General features: G+C 44.6%; 1 non-coding gene and 1 pseudogene across 1 annotated transcript; one reads left to right on the forward strand and one right to left on the reverse strand.

Moving 5' to 3' along the window:
- Positions 1–1,511, reverse strand: part of LOC119320066 — a 6,066-nt pseudogene extending 4,555 nt beyond the window's left edge.
- A 4,589-nt stretch (positions 1,512–6,100) lies between these two features.
- LOC119326879 lies at positions 6,101–6,297 on the forward strand. The gene has a single exon (XR_005158241.1). It is a non-coding gene; the product is annotated as a U2 spliceosomal RNA (small nuclear RNA).
- Positions 6,298–7,771: the final 1,474 nt, after the last annotated feature.

Consider the following 7,771-nt stretch of genomic DNA (forward strand, 5'->3'; position numbering starts at 1 on the left):
CTACCCTACGAAGAGCAGCGCCAGGGTCGGGGTATGGGGAGAAGATGGCGTCGCAGACGAAGCGCCACTCCGCCCAGCTCGACCATGACACCAGCTTCCGGGCGGTGGCCGGTGGCCGGGTTCTGCTGCGACGAGCCGCTCTCCATGCCAAGGGTGATCAGATCAGTCACATTGATCCTGCATCACACAACAAAATGTCAGCAATTTTCTTTCTTCTTTTGACTTGTTAAGGCTGCTTTAGCTATATAGCATGAATTGTAAATAAAGCATGCGAGTAAGAAGAATACAAAACAAAATATCACGTAGTAGGAGTATGTCATTGTGTCAGATCTCCAAAAAAAACATGATTTTTTTGTGTGAAGTGGTACCTTTGGATGGTTCATTAGAAATACACTGAAAAGCAGAGGAACGAAGAGAAACAGAGTAGAAAGGGATAGAAAGAGACTCCATTTGACTTGTTGAAATGAAAATATTATAGATATCCCCCGTAAACAAAATATTTGTATGTATGAGCTCATGATGGGGTGCATAGTATTGCATTATTCCACATACGAATTTGACAATTCTAATCTTATGATCCAGAAAAGTCACCACAGAAAGAGAAAAAAAATCCTCCAATTGTTTTCTTGAAAATCAATCCTACACCCAAAAGTAGGAGCAGCACTCACGTTGCCTGGCCGAGGAAGTCGTCGCTGGAGAAGTTGTCGTGGTCCATGATCCGGAGGAAGAGCTTGTGCTGCCCGTTGGCGGCGGAGGAGTTGATCTGGAACCGGAACACCTCGTTCCAGCTCGGGTTCCTCCCCTCATCTGCATCATTTTACAGCACACGGTGAGCCACAGCCTCGCAGGGCATGCACGGCTCCTGGATCTATTTTGCAGAGTCAACGGCCGTTCGTTGCTCCGTTCCAACATCCAACCAGGAGTATCATCATCATTTGCAGCAGCGAAAACCATGAAGAGGAAAACAAAACCAGAAGCTGCGGAGGCACCGACCTCGGGAGGTGCTGCTCTTGCGCTCCTGCTCCGGTACTGCACGATCACATACGGGTCTATCTTCCCTGCACGCACATACATACAGGTTAACACGAAGATGAATCTCCAATTCTGAACCGAACACAAGAACACAAGCGAGCACAAAATCGAGGGAAACCAAGAAGATACCACCACCACCACCACCACCAGGAAATTCGAGGGGGGCACTCACCTAGGAAATCGCTGCCGAAGAGGCCCTTGGAGTCCACCAGATGCACCTCAAGAACCAGTCTCCATAGCCGAGCGGCGCCCTTCATCATGGCCGCCGTTTGGGGAGGGACGCGGTCCCGGTCGCGGCGGCGTGATTCGGACAGCGGAGTGGATACTGGGGACGGCGGCGCAGGCGCGGCGGCGGTGGGATTCGGACAACGGAGTCGATACGGGGGACGGCGGCGCAGGCACGGTGGCGGCGGGCGGCGCACGGCGGGGCGGAGCAAGAGGTGGCGGCGAGATGGATGTCGAGGTGGGATCGAGGAGGCAAGGTCGTGCGGGACTGCGGGGTGGCGGCGGAGAACGATCTGATGTGGGCACGAGGCATCGATCGTAGGGTTTTTTTTTTGGCACGGGTTTTTTTCGCGGGAGGAGGATGACGAAAAAAAAATCAGAGGTGGCAGGATGACGAAAAAAAATCAGCAAAAATAAATCGTGCAGACTATTTAACAAGTCATTCATTAGGAGTAGAGATTCCCATCCTTGCAGCAACTTCGGATTTGGTGTCTCAGCTTTGGTTCCAAAAATAAGTTGGATGCATTTGGATCATGGCAACCGCGAGGAGCTGATACGGTTATCTGCCTACCAAAGCATCTTAAACAAGTACGATTGCTAGGGTACTGCGGCACCAGAGGGGAGATGCAATTTGCAAGGTTTCTTATGGCTGCAGGAAAAGCTCTGACGGACATGCAAATTATTCATGCTACTAACTGGAGCCATAAGAGTATCGACGATCAGAGAGACTTCATATGTTCACACGGTAAAGGCTCGTCTACAGTTCAAGTGTACTTTAAGAAGAACAACAATATAGACAAATGCCGTAGAAATGTTGACAGTTCTGTGCGCCTGGCTGGTTTTATTTGACCGTATGTTAATTAGTAAACATGTAATTTGAAGACAATCATTGCCAGGGATTGTCTCACTTATACATCCCCTCAAAGCAAACTACCAAGCAACCATCTGATACATCCAGCTCGCTCTGGGACCGCAGCACAAACAAGCAAAAAAGCAAAAACAAGAGAAACAAAAAAGAAGCAAATACCGGCACCGGCGGATCAACGAAGCGAAGAAGACTGTGATATGTACGCGACCAAAAATGCTAAACCTACTAAAGAGGATACGTAAGGTTACAAAACGTTCCAAACTAATCTAAATAACCCCCCCCCCCCCCTCAATTTTCAGGGGGTGGGCCCCTCACTCCCCTAAACACCAATCCAATTCTTCCACGTACGTAAACTTAAGTAGTTCCTTTACGTAGGTATAGCATTGCCGATACGCGACTACCTCTAGTACTGGTATTTTCCGTGCTGATGTATCAGATGCACCAAGGATTAAGTATGTCATGGCTGTACAAAAGATGTGTTTGTTTGTGTCTTGGCCGAAGTACGCAGACGTGCTTCCATGCTAGTATGGATCAGGCAATCAAGGGAAACACATGCATGCAAGTGGGCCCAGTCAAAGATTGAGTAGAAGCTACATGGACGTGCAGGAAGAAGTAGGCCAAGGCTTGCTACGTTCGGTTCCTATTAGATTGAGAAGACATTTGCACGAGTCGTGCAACTTCACGTGGACGTCACAATATCTTTTGTTCAAACGGCAACCAATCGGAATAATATTTCAGTTCTTATTTCTCTTTTGGGAATTTGTAATTTCCGAACGTTCTGATTATGTCATTAGATCCGAACGACCTAGATCTCGTCCATTCTGGATCGAACGTACCTAGCGCGTCGCACGATAACTTCCAGCGCGAACCACGCGGTCGCGGTACGATCCGCCTCTTGCGCGCACCCAACCGCTCGCGCGTGAAAACATTTTGCAGGAAAAAAGGTGCACCTGATGGGAGTCAAGCCCCTGACCTGCTGGTTAAGATTGTATTAAGCTACCACCTAGGCTAAGATTTTTATTGTGTATTTTGAATCAGGTTAGTCGACCTTTAAACTTTACATCACCGCAAGAAAAAACAATGATGCTTTTAGCGAGGGGCACATCTATATGACCAAGTTTCTTTTCAAAGAATTGATGCATGGAATTCGAACTTCGGTCGTTGTCTCATGTAAATATATTATCATACTATTAATCCAATAATTTCTATGTAAATAGCATGATATATATGCTTAGACCTGATAACTTAGGTACAAACACTATGATAACTTTGACCGGGGGAACTTTTTTGTTGGAAACATATCTCGGCTACTTCTGTATAAATAGCAGGGTAATATATGCATCGCAAACCTGATAACTTAGGTACAAATCACTGCGATAACTTTCATCTAGAAAAAAAAGTTATTGAAAACATACCCCCGATAACATCTGTGCAAATAACATGGTAATATACGCCTAACAGAACTGATAGCTTACTTAGCCTAGGGATGGTAACTTTTTACCTAGAACAAAGTCATCGAAATATATGTCCATGCATTGACGCGGCATGGGCGACGGCGGCGCCAAGATTCGCCGCCCTTGGCTGCTCCAGCGAGCCTCACCACCGCCGACGAGCAGCACCAGCAGCAATGTTGGTCGATCTACACACTGCCCATGCTCCTCCCCTCCATTTCCTTCTCATTGCTCCTTCCCTTCTCTTCCCTCGCCCACCCCTTCTCTGACCTAGGTACATGGCTGCCGCCCGATCTACAGCACCGTCTCCGACCTCCCCTACCGCATCCGGCTATTCCCCGACGCCCTGCACCACCGCGCCGTCAAATTCACGCTACCTGACCTCCCCAAGTCCCGAAGCGTCGTCGTCGCGTCTATTGCATCGCGTTGCCGCCTCCTGCGGGTACGAGCGCCCAGACGCTTTGCCAACAGCGCTCACTAAGCCTAGTGACATCTCCTCCAAGCAGGCCCGGCAGCCGCTGCTGCAACCCTCCACCGCCGGCATGAGGGGCTAGCAGATGGGCCTCACCAAGTGCTCGGTGCTGGACTTCAACGGTAACTTCACCAAGAATTGTTTTGAGAACATATCACCAATAACTTTTTGTGTAACTAGCATGATAACTTAAGGACAACATAGCTGATAACCTATGTACAAACACCACGGTAACTTTTGATCCGAGGGTTGTTGAAAACATACCCCCAATAACTTACCTAGCCCAGACATGGTAACTTTTTGACTTGAGAAGTTGTTGAAAAACACCTCTCCCGATAAACATGTGTACTAGCATGGTAACATATGCACAACGGAGCTGATAACCTATGTACAAACACCACGATAACTTTTGATCCGGGGGTTGTTGAAAACATACCCCCGATAACTTACCTAGCCCAGACATGATAACTTTTTGACTTGAGAAGAAGTTGTTGAAAAACACCTCTCCCGATAAACATGTGTACTAGCATGGTAACATATGCACAACGGAGCTGATAACTTACTTAGCATACACATGATAACTATTTTTTAACATGAGGAAAAAAGTTGTTGAAAAACAGCCCCGGTAAACATGTGTACTAACATGATAATATACGCACAACAAAGCCGATAACTTACTTAGTACAGACATGGTAACTATCTTTTGACCTCGGGGAGAAAGTTGTTGAAACACCCCCCCCCCTCCTGGTAAACATGTGTACTAGCATGATAATATACGCACAACAGAGCTGATAACTTGCTTAGAACAAACATGATAACTATTTTTGACTCGAGAAAAAAGTTGTTGAAAAATACCCCGATAATGTGTGCATGATATTTTATGCATCGGGGATCTGATAAGTTACGCACAAACACTATGGTAACATTGACCTGATGGAGAAGGGTGTTGAAATATACATCTATAATTTCTGTGTAAATAAAATGGTAGTTTTTGACCAACAAACCCGATAGCTTACGTTCAAAAATCATGGTATCTTGAACATTAACAATTTTAACAACCTGATATTTTTAGGATGAGTAGCCTGGTAATTTTGGTGTGGATTACCTGATAAATTTAGCATGAGTAGTCTTACTTCAGTTAAATGTATACAAATTAAATGTCAATCGGTGAATATGCATAGATGGTTCGTTAGTCCAGTTGGTTATCAGGGATAGCTTTGAAAAGGGTGGTCGCGGGGACGAGAAAAAAATAGAAAACTTACGCTGGTGGCCGGGTGGGATTATCGATCGAGCGGGAGGGCGTAGCGATGGTGGGACCAGAAAAAAGAAACAGAAAACGTGCGCTGGTGGTCTGGAGAGATTAGCGATCGAGTGGGAAGATCGTTCGGATCTGTCACTATAAACAGAACGTTTGGACGTTATCACAATGCTTCTCTTTTTACTCCCTCCGTTTTTATTTAGTTCGTATATTAGCTTTAGTCAAAGTCAAGCTTTATAAACTTTGACCAAGTTTATAAACAAAAATATTAAGATATACAATAACAAATCAACAACATTAGATTTATTATTGAATGTACTTTCACATCGTATGGATTAATTATGATAAATGTCTATATTGTTTTTTACAAACTTGGTCAAACTTTACGAAGTTTGACTTTAGTCAACTCTAATATGTAGAGTAAATAAAAACGAAGGGAGTACCATGCAAGGAAAAGGCATGCTCACAGATGAAATCTCCACGATCATTTTTATCTCTCTACCAATCAGGACAGGGGCCACCTAATCACACACGGCGCATGAAGATCAAGTTAGTTAGTTTTTTTTTATTACATTTATTTTTCAGCCGTGAAGCAAGAAGCAACGTTAGCGGGCTATTGAGGCATCTGGGCTGCTATACTTTAGCTGGGCCAACAAGTCCAAATCGGGAGAAATAGCCCGGACGCACAGGATTAGGTCTCTAATGACCCGTTGTTGGTTCAGTACCACCTCGCCTGTGCAAAGAGTAGCGGTTCACAGAGCTATAAAGGGAGACCCAGGGCAGTGTTTTGAATCATACCTTTCTTCGCCTTTTGGCTAAAATCAAGTGTAGTATCTGTTTTTATCAGTTTAATATCTGATATATGGGCCATGTGCCCACAATGATATTAAATTTATTTTTTATGGGAGAGGGTCCACCACACTAGCTTGCTAGTGGGGCCCTCGTGTGTCGCCTGGGCGTTGCACTACTGCCCAGGCCAGGCGCACCCCAACCAATACAAAGCAAAGTAAAAAGACTTAAAATATGTGTGTCAAGATCCCACAGTGCTGGTTGCTTGTACAAAGCTTACACCGGATGTTGCAGCCAGTTCTTTCTTCTTGTCCCATCTCCCCTTTCTTTCCGTCTGAAATTCTGAATAATATGACATGCATCAGAACAAGCATGTCTTCTTGAAACAGAGGAAACTACTACTGTAGATGCTTATATATGTTGTACAATGACAGAGGAGGAACATTCCATGGTCAAGGATGACAATTTTATAACTTGACAAACTACTTGCCTTGTGCTCTTGCAGGTTCTGTCTGCTGAGTACTTCTGGGTTCAAGTAGACAGGGCGGGTGGACTCGCAGGGGCAAAATAACTGAATCTGACATAATAGAATCAGCTAGTGATTGCCAGTTCAGTTGAAAAGTTGGTGCTATGAATTTTGCAGAGTGGTTCATAATATTTGTGCTCTGATTGAGAAACAAACAAGCAAGCGGGCCGGCTGGCACTCTGTTTTAGCGCTCAAAGCTGAACGAGAGAGGAAGATAGGACATCAACTTTGACAGGACAAACTACAAGTTCCCATACTGCTTGACATGCAAATGAAAAACTAAATGCAGAACCCAGTTAACCGGTTAACCCACTTATGTTGACATAGTAGCATCTGAAAGCATCCCCGGGAAGGAGAATGATGGCCACAATTGCTGCTGCTGATCCAATAGGTAACAGTTTTGAAGTTTTTGTATGCACCACTTCAACAGTATTGCTAGCATGTATAACCTGCCTTTTTTTAGCAAACGCTAGCTTAAGCTGTTGATATGGTAGTGACATGACATGAGATCTTTCTTGCTAACCAGGAAGACACCCTGATGAAAAGGAGAACCGATGTGGTTTAATCCTTTTCTTCTGCATTACATTCTCTCTTGTTGCTGTTGGGACCCCTGTTTCCCGAGAACTTTCTGGTCAGCAATTCTCTGATTCACCTATCGTTGTTTGGCCAGCTTTATTTTATTTTACTTTTTGTGAGTGGCTAGCTTAATTTTTTAACTGGGTGAGATTTTTCCTATCAAAATTAGTATAAATGAATCCTAAGAAAACTTTCTTATAGATATAACCCTACGAATCAATTTAAGGATTAGAATGGTCGAAAATTCCTTTGAAAACCCTTCCAATCAGTGATGACTTTCAAAGTTCTTATCGTTATCGTTATGTTTGATTGTGCACATAAAAAACAAATGATTTCTCATGCAACGTTGGAGTGGACTGGATGAAAAATTTCCTATAAAAAATGATATAAATGAATCGTAGGAAAAAAATTATAGGATAAAAGGGCATCTCCAATGACTATGAGGACCCTTAAACCGCCCGAAACTGTGTGGACCGCGCGGTGCGGATATACTTTTCCATCCAACACGGGCCTGTATCGGTCCGCAGTCCGGTTTGAACGTGTTTTTTTTCTGCAAACTGAGATAAACTGGAGG

The sequence above is a fragment of the Triticum dicoccoides genome, chromosome 6B, assembly GCF_002162155.2.
Source record: "Triticum dicoccoides isolate Atlit2015 ecotype Zavitan chromosome 6B, WEW_v2.0, whole genome shotgun sequence".
NCBI lineage: Eukaryota > Viridiplantae > Streptophyta > Magnoliopsida > Poales > Poaceae > Triticum > Triticum dicoccoides.